The sequence below is a fragment of the Castor canadensis genome, chromosome 10 (genome assembly GCF_047511655.1).
Source record: "Castor canadensis chromosome 10, mCasCan1.hap1v2, whole genome shotgun sequence".
In the NCBI taxonomy this organism is placed as follows: Eukaryota; Metazoa; Chordata; class Mammalia; order Rodentia; family Castoridae; genus Castor; species Castor canadensis.
This window is the reverse complement of record NC_133395.1, coordinates 61,077,344-61,089,226: the sequence shown is the minus strand read 5'-3', so window position 1 is coordinate 61,089,226 and position 11,883 is coordinate 61,077,344.

Below are 11,883 nucleotides of genomic sequence, written 5' to 3'. Positions count from 1 at the left end.
GCTGGGTATTGAGGGGGTGGAGGGGAGAGGGAAGGGGTGGAGTGGGTGGTAAGGGAGGGGCTGGGGGCAGGGGGGAGAAATGACCCAAACCTTGTATGCACATATGAATAAAAAAAAAAAACAATGATACTGCTCAGGAGACTTAGTGGTGGGAGTCTCCCAATTACACGGAGCCCCGACCTCACCAACTGGCTAACTTCCTTAAACTTACAATAACCTGGCATAATCTAACCATGGGCATAGAGTGGCAGGTGCCTAAAGTGCTATATTGGATCTGTGGGGAACGAGCTTACACAATCCTTCCCAACGACTGGTTTGGATCCTGTGTGCTGGGCACCATCTGGCCTTCTTTCTTCTTGCTTTCCCTCAGATAAGGTGAAAAATTAGAAGTCTCCATTATGATGAAAGAGTAAACAGGAAAAAGCGAGATGCCCTACAAATAGGGGATTGGAAGGACAATGAATAGCCTCCAGAGAAGATCATTCAACATTATGGTTCTGCTACATGGACGGAAGGTGGTTCCTGGGGCTATCACACCCCAATCTATATGCTCAACCGCATCATTTGGCTTCAGGCAGTGGTTGAAATTATAACTAATGAAACAGCCAAAGCCCTCAACATATTAGCCAAACAACAAAGAGACACAATGCCATCTACCAAAACCATTTGGCTTTGGACTATTTGCTAGCCTTGGAGGGTGGAGTGTGTGGAAAATTCAATCTGAGTAACTGCTGTTTACAGGTTGATGATGAGGGGAAGGTAATTGAAGAGATTACCGAAAAGATGAAAAAACGTGCCCATGTTCTTGTGCAGACCTGGAAGGGATGGAGTCCCGATGACCTGTTCGGGGGCTGGTTCTCAACCCTAGGTGGGTTCAAGACCTTAATAGGGGCAACGTTCCTTGTCTTAGGAGCCTGCCTGATGTTACCCTGCCTAATCCCACTGGTGCTGGTCCTTCAGGACCATTATAGAAGCCACCATAGAAAGAAAGACAGCTGCTCATGTGATGGTGTTTTGGAAACATAAACCCCTAGATAAAGATGATGCTCTATGACCCAGAAGAGGGTCAGAGCATCAAAGGGGAGAATGCGGCAGGAAGGCAGGGAGGGGGGAGGGAGATAATAAGTGATAATGAGTGCTACAGTGAAACAAAGAAAAACCGGATTTGGGGAATGTCACCTGGGGTAAAACCAGAGAAGTGTTACCTTGCCCTCTGGGTTAAAATGGCCAATGAAGTAGCATGTGACCATGTAGGGGACAAGCTGTACCCCCCATTTCTGAACCTGCTCTAAATGGTATATAAGGAAATCCCCCTTTGTTTTTGGGGCTCAGCATTTGGACTCGAGTCCACTGAGTCGCTGCCAGTCTGCTAAATAAACTTGCTTCCTGAAAGCTTGGTGCCCTGTCTCTCTGTCTGAGCCACCCTACAACAACAATACCTTCAATGGCAATGCTCTGCTTCTAGCAAAACCTGGATCAATCTTCCACAAGATCCATTCCTTTCCAAAACTATTTTTATAACATTGGTGGTGAGAAACTAAAGAAAAGCAAAGTACCAAACAGCCCCAGAGGTGGGGGCCTAGATATTTCTTACAGCGTTAAGAAATGCCACAGAGAAGGCTGCTGATAAGTCAGCTGGGCCAGGGAAACTGAAGGACAAGGAGGATGCCTTGGAACTGCATGTCCAGGCTCTGGAGGCAGATTTACCAGCGGTGAGTGCCTGTATCCCAGTAGTGTCTCCTACTCTGATAGTGCTCAATGCATCTGATGGGCAGGAGATGTCTGATGTCACATTCTGGGATATAATAATTCAAAAAATAAAGCAGTATCAGCCAATGGCACGTGGGGGTCAGGCGGCTGGACCCCTGCCAATGACAAAATTTATGATCTGCTGCCCCTACACACAGGTGGAATTAGTGGATAAACAGTTCTGGCAAAGGGCTGAAGAGCCATTGGCAGTGTGGTTGCTATGCTTGTGGGATGTGGGATAAATGGAATGTTTTCAACTCAGGAGATAGAAAAAGTTAGCCAGAGTCACCCTGCAGCTGGCCCTGAGACAGAAGCTACCGAATAACTCTCAGTACGGGCAAGGGAACCATTTTCTGTTAAATTGGGTTATGGCTTCTGTTTGGACTGTGTGGGAGCAGGAGATTTATACAAGGTCCTAGTAAATGGCACCTGACTCAAAGACTGCAAGAACTGGGTATGCGGCAGGCTGTGTTTAATTAGAATGCTGTGCTACAACAGCCCTAAAAAATAATATATATTCTAACAGACCAATTGTTAAGAACTTAAATGATCCAGGAAGAGGACATCCTCAACAGGAGGCCACAGGATACCCTTGGTTCTTCTGATGTTCAGCCAGTTACCTGGGCTCTGTGCTGTGACTAATCAGATGCAATTAAGCATAACAAATATTGACTGAAGCCAACCACAGGCAGAAGCACTGGGTAAAAGCCTCAAATATCTGATGGGTTTGCCTTGATCAGGACCACTTCAGTCCTCATAGAGAGTCCTGTAAGTCACCACTGGGCACAAGAAGGAAGGATAGCTTGCAGAAATTCACACACTTGGATTAGCTGTCCCTACAGAGGAGAAACTGAGGGTTTCTTTGTGAGGAATTGGCCAACTCAAAGAAGAAAACTGAGAAGAAGGAAGCTTTATAAAAACTTCCCAGAGTTTGTCTTAGAATACTTCCTTCACAAGGGTCTTAGCTAAATGAAAAAGAACAGGTTGCTAAGAATTTGGATAATATTCTTGGATATACCCACAAAAGCATGGAGAAGAAAGCAAGCCAAATCTAAGTTCTGTCCCTTGATAAAAATAAGAAACACAGAGAGAAGGAAACAGGGAAATGGCAAAAAGAAAGATCTGAGTCTTGTATTTTTCTAATTAATGTCATGTCAGAGATGAACAGCTTCAGAAGACATTCAATGAAAAAAGATGGAAAAATATAGACTAAATATCTATCTCGATACATTCAAAACCAAAGTCACAAATCTATACACCGGGAACTGAATGAAACATTGCTAGCCTTCCTGGGAAGGTAATCTTCTCTTAGGGGATCCCAGTGACAAAGATCTATGCTTGATGCTAAAAGGATAGCCCTAGCAGGAGGGTAGAGCATGAAGATTTTTTCCCTTAAGTATCCCTTCTAAAATGCTCTCTTTATTTATGTCCATCTCCAGTGGAGAAAGCCAATAGCAGATCCTTCCAGGGTTCTTTCTTCTTTCTCTGGAAAAGCTGGCAGTTGCTTCCAGGAGTCAACTCTGCAGGTCCCATAATTCACCCTTGAACCACAGCCAGGGCAAGGACTGTGCCCAGTTCTCAGAGGCATGTCAGGTCAAACATCTGCCTGCCAACCACCATCTGGCTGGAGCCCAAGGCTATGGCTAATGGGTTTCAGGTTCTCTTGGGACAAGCTCTTAGAAAATTAGAAATGGCTTGGGATTTATGTAATGTGAAGTTGTCACTAGTACTTGAATGGTTAAAGGACAACATAAAAGACTTTGTGTTGTATAGGGAAGGACACTGGACAAGGATTCTTTGTGTCCTCATTTATTTGCTGTGTGACCCTAGACAAGTTACATAGCTTCCCTGGACCTCTGGCTCTTTTTCTGGAGAAAAGAAAGTCTCGAGTCAATCTCTAAGGTTCTTTCTTGCTCTAAAAGTGTTATGCCTTCTGTTTCCTTGATTCATCCTGGTTAGTACTCAAGAAAACTTTAACCCATTTTAAGACTGTGACAATTATCGACAATAAATTCTTGAAGTGCCACAAACTGGAAATACAATTTTCTGAATTTATAGTGGATATTTCTCATTCTGTTTTGGCTGCTTTTCCTGCAATTTGAGGAGTCTCCCATGTTAGAAGGAATTTATGAGTTGAAGTGTATCCCCTCAAAACCTCATACAGAGAAGTCAGAATACTTGGAAAAAGGGTGTTTTCAGAAGCAATTAGTTAAAATGACGTTATACTAGAGTAGAGTGGCCATGATAGAATAAAATAGCAGACTTATAAAAGGGGAAACTTAGGCAGGCATGGTGGCACAGACCTGTAATCCCAGTACTCAGAAGGCTGAATCAGGGGGATCAGGAGTTCAAGGCCATCCTGGGCTACAGGGTGAGTCTGTATTAAACAAAGAAACAAATAAATAAATAGAATGTGGAGACAGACACAAGAAAAATACTCACACAGAGAAAACACCACGTGAAGAGTGAAGTGATGCTGCCACAAGCCAAGGAAATGCCAGAACGGCCTGGAACAGATCCTCCTTGGCATCTCAGAGGGACAAGATCTGCCACCACCCCGATCTCAGACTTCTGCCTCCAGATCTGTTACAGAACAAATGTCTTTTGGAGAAGTCCCATTTGTGGTACTTTGTTTCAGAAGTGCTAGCAAACTGACACAGGAGACAATGTCCACTTATCACTGGCAAGTGATACCACAAGCTCCTCACTACCCCAGTTTTCCTGAGGATAAGGCAGGAAATAAGGCCTTATCTCTACAGATCAGACACATCTGTAGAGGCTTGCAGTCCAGAGCAGCAGGGGCTGAAGGAATCCATTCAGATGATTTATAGCACTGCAGCAGCTGCTCCACACAGCTCTCAAATCAGCTGCACCAGATTGCAGCAGCCAACAGAATCATCAGACGGTTAGCAGTGCCCTCAGTGGGGCCTGTGCTAACATCAAGCACAAGAGTGTTTCCGTTCTGGTCCTAGAGCCAGCCCTCGAGTTCACGCTGTGCCTGGGCCTTCTGAGATTCTATAGATTGAACTGGGGATGTAGCTCAGTAGCAGAGCCTTGCCTAGCCTTTGCACGGTCCTGGGTTCTAGCCCCAAAGATTCCATAAGTTACTAATTATTTCTCCTCAATTTCCTTCTTGCTTCCATCAAAGGCAACTTCCATTGCTTACCTAGAACAACTGACACACAGTGGGTTCTTAGTGTTTGTCAATGCAGAGAAAAGCCTGAACTGTCACAAGTGGTATTACATAAACCACACAAATTTTAAGGTAATTCCAATTTAATGTGCATATTCTGTGACCATCAAAATGACAATTATTAACACTCAATAGCACAGATTCTTGTAGAGATTGCCACCTCAATACACAGTGCCTTGGATAGGCTTTCCTAGTATCCTGATGTTCACAGATAGAGAAATCTGTGTTTGGAGATCAGGAGGAGCAGGTGTCAAATATAGGATGTGAAGCAAGGCATTCTGACTTAATAAGTGAACAGAGCTTTTTGGCACAATACTGGAAATACATTTCTTAAAAATGACACTAGTATAAAGAATGAGCTACTCAGAAGACAATACTTTAAATTTGCTTTTATGTCCATTTGTTGAGATAAAGCTATAAGAGTCCTTCTATGAAAGAAGAGACTAGACTATGATTCCTGTAGCCTGGTAATAGCCCAAAAGGAAATTGATGGAAACAGATACATAATTTAGGGAACAAATTATCCGGGCAACAGCAAATTGGGGACTTAAATTATTTGTGAAATTGTGTGGTGTAAGTTTATCTTATACAATCAAATTCATTCTTTAAACTGTTAGCCATTATAAATTCTAAACACTTTGTAAAGTTTCTCTTTGGCAAATGAGAACAATTGGGAAAAATATGTAAAATGAAAAAAAGCTAAAATATCTTTTTAAAAAAGGAAACAATGGTAATTATGAAAGCTAAGTGTCAGAAAAATGTCCATCATTAAGTTAAGCAGAGATATCACCATCAGAATTAAAGCATCATTTTGGAAAAATGTGGAAGGGAACCCATGAAGGTGACAGTAGCTAAGTTTCTGTGGAGCTTCTAAAACTAGGATCAACTGGGTCATTGTAAGGAGTCTTCCCAGTCTTGGGTAGGAATCCCTTCTTCTACTGCTGAAACCAGGTACTTTCCCTCAGGTCTATCCAAGCTCAGATCAAGTTCCATTGCTTCATCCCACAACACACACAAACACACAGCTTGGGATGGAGCCACAGGAACTCTTTCCTGGCCTGGCCTGAATAGGACACCTTACACTCTGGGCCTTGGCATTCTTACAAAGTCCAAAGGCCACCTGCCTTACCTTGTCTGACCTTTGGTAGCTGTCAGTGGAGGCTGTGGTTGCTCCTGAAATCCCTGTGAATTCCCACGGACCTTCCAGCTAAGCTGTATTTAGCTTCTAGTGACTTCCCTTCCTATCTTCTCTCCAGTCCCTGGACACCCAAATATTGTGACAAAGCTGAGGGTTCCACTGCTTGCTGAGGCAAAGGCTTAGTGTACAAGGTTCAACTGAGATCCAGAGAAATAGATTAAATCTATTAAAGCTAAACATGAAGTCCCACTCCCATCCCCATGACTTAGCAATTCTACTTCAATGTATGTATTTGAGAGAAACATGCATACATTCTCCTGAAGACCTGTGCTTGTAACAGGCAAAAACTGGATACAACCGAAATGTGCATAACAGTTCCTAAGATAAATGATTTCATATTCTCTTATTATGGCCATAGCAGTAAAAGAATAAACTACTTTGATATTCAACAATATTGATAGACATGTGTGAAACAAGATAAACACCACGGTATATACTCTATGATTCTGTTAAGTTCGAGAACGGTGAAAGTGGTCAGAGGATAAGATACCTCTGGGACAGAGGGTAGACACTGACTAGGAGGGGACATTAAGGAACCTTCTGAGATGCTAGGATTATCCAAGATATCCGTCCTGATAGTGATTTCATGGGTGTATACATAGGTAAAAATTAAAAAGATTTGGTTTCTGCTTGTATATTATTAAAATTTTTTAAGGTAGGTATTTTGGGAGCTCAAGACAGTAGCTTCAAAATCCTGATGAGTAAGGGAGATTCCAATCAAGAATCTCCCAGCAGAGACTTCTCAGGTCTCAAATGCTCAGTAGTCAAACCTGATCAGAATTTTGAGGCCATGACTAAAATATTTACAAGTGAACAATAATCACTATACTTTCTAAATGCCAGGTTCCAGACAAAGCATTTTATAAACATGGCCTCACTGAATACTGACAACTTCATAAGGCAGTTACTGCTATTCTTTCCATTTTATAGAATAACTACTTGTCTTCGTCAGCAAGCACACTTGTGAGTAGGGGTCAGGAAACTGAAGTAGACCTGTCTAAAATGGAGGGATGTCATGGTATCAAGGAGGTGGGGAATGAATTTTTCTGGTGTCTTCTACTCTGGGATTTATATTTCTTGGTAATGTATTAACCAAAACTGTAAATACGGTTAGCAAGCAAGGAATGAATACATTCAGGTGAAGAATGCTCTGAGGGAACAAATTGAGTCCAGGAACAGACTGGCTTCTGCTTTTATCAGCTAGCACTTTTCCTCTCCTTTCTCTGGAAAAGTTCCCACACAACCCACAGACAACAGGGATGGACAGTGGCTCAGAAGGGGCTTTCTTGAGGACTGTGAAGCTCTAGCACTGACATGAATGTAGAGGAGACTGGGTCAAGTCATTGCACAGGGCCAGTAGCTGAGGCCTCTAGGCCATCTGCTCCCTACTTTTTTACCTTACTTAACTTTTTCACTCTTTTGTGAATGGCACCAATATATTTTCAATACATCCTGTATTATTAACAGTTAGGGCTCTTGGTTATAGTAAATGGAACTCAATTTGAACCGTTTCAAGTAAAAAGACAAATTCATTATAAATATCCGGGATGTCTGACAAAATTCACAGAGAGGGATGCAGTGGGCCTCAGGAAGGAACTATGGCTAGAGGACCCTGGTGGCCTCTCTGCATCACTCCATTTCTCCCTAGGGATTTGCTCTGCCCTTCTGGATCATACATATCATTCTCCTTCACTCCATCCATATGAAGGGACACGGCCAACACTGTTCCAAGGATTCATACATTCTAGCTCATGAACCCAACAAGAAGCCTATCTCCAGCTCTTACTCCAAATTCTGAATTATCAGTGAAGGGACAGGATCTCTGAGCTTGATCAAATATACCAGATCAAACAAATGCTGTATTGGCTAAAGGTCATATAGAAACATGGCAGCTCCTACTACAATTGTGTGGGTAGATGGGGGAAGAAGAAACTAGTGGAAAGAAGATGGTGGACAATCAACTGATGGGCCTCTACAACATGGCCCAATTTAACCAATCATTGACAATGGGAAATGTATCAACTTTGCAATTATCATGACTAGCTCCATCGGCTACCAGCTGTATTGTTGGAAAGTTATTTGACTTTCCCACACCTCTGCTTCCTCAGCTACAAAGTGAGGGTACAACACCTGCTCATGATAACACTGAGAAAAATAAAAAAGATCTGTATAATACCTATCATGGTACCTGACCCACCTAAATGACAAATCCTTCTAGCCTGATTCTTTTTAAATTAGGGTATATTTGTTGTACAAGAGGAATTCATTGTCACAATGAATTCCTAATAAGGAATTGTACATTGGGTAGATCACTCCCACCATCTCTCCCCCTCGGCCCTCTCCAAGTCTCTCTTAAAGCAGTTGTGAGAGGTTTCATTGTTCTGTTTTGCATAAGTATATGTAGTCCAACAACCATATTCCTTCACCTTTATCTCCTTTGTTCACCCTACCCCTTACAAAAGTACTTTCCACATGCTGTACCTATTTGGTAGTCCTGTCTTTCATTATTCATTCTTAAATCAATGTTCAAAAGGGGTGTCTCGATGTATCCCCACTGTGAGTATACTTTACTTTTGTCAGTTCAACTCCCTTATTCCTTCCCTTCCACCCCTCATTATTCAATGGTTTTCAATACATATTGCTATATCCTCTGCTTTCACAGATGTTACGCATTTCAATATTGTTGATGCTCTATCATTTTCTTTTCCTTTCCCTCCTCTCCCAAATTCCATAGAGTAGTTCCACTATTATAAATATGTTCTACATGTAAGTTTGTATATGATCATGTTTGTTTTCATGTGTATGTTTATATTTTGGATCTATCTTCCACATATGAGAAAAACATGTGGCCTTTGTCTTTCTGAACCTGCTAGCATGATTTTGATTGTCAGATCAATCATGGTTGAACTAAGAGAGCTTTGCTTATTGTGTTACTTAACCAGGCCCATTTCCCCCCACTATACAATATGCCAATCACTAAAATGATGAGTTTTGCAAAAGAGCAAAGTTCATTCAGGAGGCAGACAAGTATAAGGAGATAGGACATTCAAGTCTCAACCCACCTCACTGAGGGGAGGATGTGGGGATAGCTATGGGAGGCAGAGGCAAGGTGATTGGAGGGTAACCAAGAGCAGGTGAAACATGTTAAGTCAGAGGGTTTAGTCCAGAACCAAGAGCAGGTGAGGTGAGTTAAATTTCAAAGGTTTTTCATGTTTTCCTTCAATTTCAAAAATGAATGTTTTGTTGAAGTGTAGGTTTTCCTATGCCATTGCAGACTGCCAACAAATGGCATTTCACTATGGCATCCCATGCTTTAAAAAAATTTCTTGCAAACTCTTAGATGTTAACATATATATGTGTATATAACATGTAGGTTATATATATAATATATAATCTCCAAAGTCAATTTACATAAAAAAGAAATCCCTGCCAAATAAGAGCAAAGTAGAGTACAAAGTCAATCTACAAAAATCAATAGCTTTTCTATATACCAATGCCGAACATTTAAGAGCGAAATCAGGAAAATAATCCCATCCATAATAGCTTCAAAGAATAAATAAAAGGCCTAGCAATAAACCTAACCAAGAAGGTAAAAGACCTCCACAATGAAAACTACAAAACACTCAAGAAAGAAATTAGAGAAAGCAGGGCCCAAGCAGTGCATGGTAGGTTTGGTGTTTCTTTCAGGGTTAATAAATGCCACAGAGAAGGCTGCCACTGAGACGACTGGACTGCGTGAGCTACGGGATAAGGAAGATACCCCAAAACTGCATGTCCAGGCTCTGCACGCAGATTTACAAGTGGTAAGTGCCAGTCTCCCAGCAGTGTCTGCCGCTCTGGTGGTGGTCCATGAATCTGATGAAGAGGAGATGCCTGATGTCACATTCCGTGCCCAGCTGGTAATAAATAAAAAAATAAAGCAGCCTTAGCTAATGGCCCCTGGGAATCAAGTGGCTGGGCCCCTGTAGATGACAGAATTTATGACCGATGGCCGTAGGCATAGGTGGAAATTAGTGGAGTTGGATAAAGAGTTCTGGCAAATGTTTTTTATTTTGAAGCAATATATTTTTTCTTTCATCATGTGTGCTTTTGGTGTGATAGCTAAGCACTCAGAACACAGAGGCAGGAGAATTGCAAGTTTGAGGCCAGTCTGGACTACATAGCAGGATTCTGTCTTAAAACAAAACAGAACCCCAAAACAAACAAACAGAAAACCAACTTTCGTGCTTCAGAGAACACCATCAAGAAAATGAAGACAATTCTTGGGAGGGAGAAAATATTTGCAAAGCAGGTGTGTATATATGGTGGGGGACTTCTGTCCAGCGTATGTAAAGAATGTTTACAACTTAACAATAGAAGACAACTAACTCAACTAAAAAGCAAGCCAAGGGTCTGGAGTACTGGCTCAAGTGGTAGAACGCCTGCCTTGCAAGGGTGAAGTCCCAAGTTCAAACTTCAGTACTGCCAAAAAAACCCGAAAGCAAGCCAAGTATAGACATTCTCCAGATAAACATACAGATAGCCAGTGAGCAAGTAAAAAGAATACTCAACTTCATTAGTCAACATGGAAATGCAAATCAAACCACAATGCAATAGTGCTTCATGTCCTACCAAGATGGCAAAAATGAAAGAGGCACACAACAGAGCTAGGCATGTACTGCCATGCCTGTAATCCTAGCTACTAAGAAGGATGAGGCAGGAAAAAAAAAATAAATGAAGAGTTTTGGCAGAGAGCGGGAGAGCTATTAGCAGCATGGTTGCTGTGCTTGAGGAATGCGGGGGTGGACGGAGTTTTCGACTCAGGAGATAAAAACGTTTGCTAGAGTCACCCTACAAGGATCCTGGGACAGAGGCTACTGAGTAATTGTCAGTATGGACAAAGGAACCATTCTGTGTTAAATTGGGTTATGGCTGCTGCCCGGACTCTGTGGGAGCAGGAGATTTATCTGCAGTCCTTAGCAAATAGCAGTCATACATGGATCTGATCCAGACCCTGCAAGAACTGGGTATGCGGCAGGCTATAGTTAATCAGAATACCCATGTGCCGGATGAGATTTACAGCTGCTTAAATCCTTGATGGCAATGTTTGAACCCTATGTGGGGAGGCACCACCTGTGAGCAGTGGCTATAGGCAGGGGCAAGGCAGATGCCTAGTGGGGAGACAAGCCCAGCCTGGGGGTCTGGCCAAAATGAGGGCTGGGAGGAGGGGGAGCGACGCTTCAATTCCCCTCCTTACCCCTCCCCTCATGGCCTTCTTTCCCCAGTCAGACAAACTATGTGATCCTGGAAGGTTCAAGGCCATTGCTTACTATATGAAATAAATAGTAATGGCAAAAGCCAGCCCAGTCACTCCAGGGGCGCTGGCCAGCAGCAATGGAGGCAGACCCCTGAGAGGATGTCAGAGGCTCTGGGCCCAAGGCTGCAGCAGAGGTGGAACCCAGAGGTGGAGCCCAGAGCAGAGGCTGTCAGTGAGGGTTTGCCTGGGAAAGGGACTGAGATCTTGAGAAGGCTGAGCAGGGGATCTCAGGAGGTTGCCTGACTCTTAATAAAGGTACCAAAAACATGTGTTGGAGAAAAGATAGCCTTTTCAGTAAATCCTGCTGGGAAAATTGGATATCCACATGAAGAAGACTGAAATTAGATTATTATTATTATTATTAGATTATTTCTCACCTTGTACAAAAATAAATTCAAAATGGATCAAAGACCTTAATGTAAGACCTGCAACTTTGAAACTATTAAA